Below are 539 nucleotides of genomic sequence, written 5' to 3'. Positions count from 1 at the left end.
AACAAGAAGGCTTCAGAGAAGCTGCTTGGGTCAATTGATGTAAATCATGATGAGTACAAATTTGGACACACTAAGGTAAGCCCCTTGATTGCAATGACATACTTTAGTTGTACTTTCAAATGATGGTCAGTGCATTTCGTCTGTTAAACAAAAAAGGTATGTTAGAAAAAAGAGAACTTGCACCACCATGTGGCCATTAATAAAGAAGGTTACATTTTTTCTTGTGTGATAGGAAATAGTAAAAGACTAGTACCACTGCCCGTACAGGATAAGTATCCTAGAAAAATTTAACAGCTTCGACCAGCCATTTAGAATACCGTAATTTTTTATCACTGTCGACAATATTTTGTTACATAACCTGATCCTGATAAAATGTTTTCTAAATAATAACAAATTTACACAATTGTGTTAGGGTACATGCGCAGTCATTCATGGTTTAATGTTTAGAAAAGTGTATAGTGTAGACATGTAGTTAATTTCTATTTTCTCTTTGATCAGGTGTTCTTCAAGGCCGGTCTGCTGGGTGTCCTAGAGGAGAT

General features: G+C 35.4%; 1 pseudogene; it reads left to right on the top strand.

Annotated features, from left to right (window-relative positions):
* The window catches only part of LOC116669468 (myosin heavy chain, fast skeletal muscle-like), a 15,472-nt pseudogene that overhangs the window by 3,637 nt on the left and 11,296 nt on the right, over positions 1-539 (top strand).

The sequence above is a fragment of the Etheostoma spectabile genome, chromosome 19 (assembly GCF_008692095.1).
Source record: "Etheostoma spectabile isolate EspeVRDwgs_2016 chromosome 19, UIUC_Espe_1.0, whole genome shotgun sequence".
Taxonomy (NCBI): domain Eukaryota; kingdom Metazoa; phylum Chordata; class Actinopteri; order Perciformes; family Percidae; genus Etheostoma; species Etheostoma spectabile.
The sequence above is the reverse complement of the archived record's forward strand: the minus strand, read 5'-3'. Positions and strand labels throughout refer to the sequence as shown.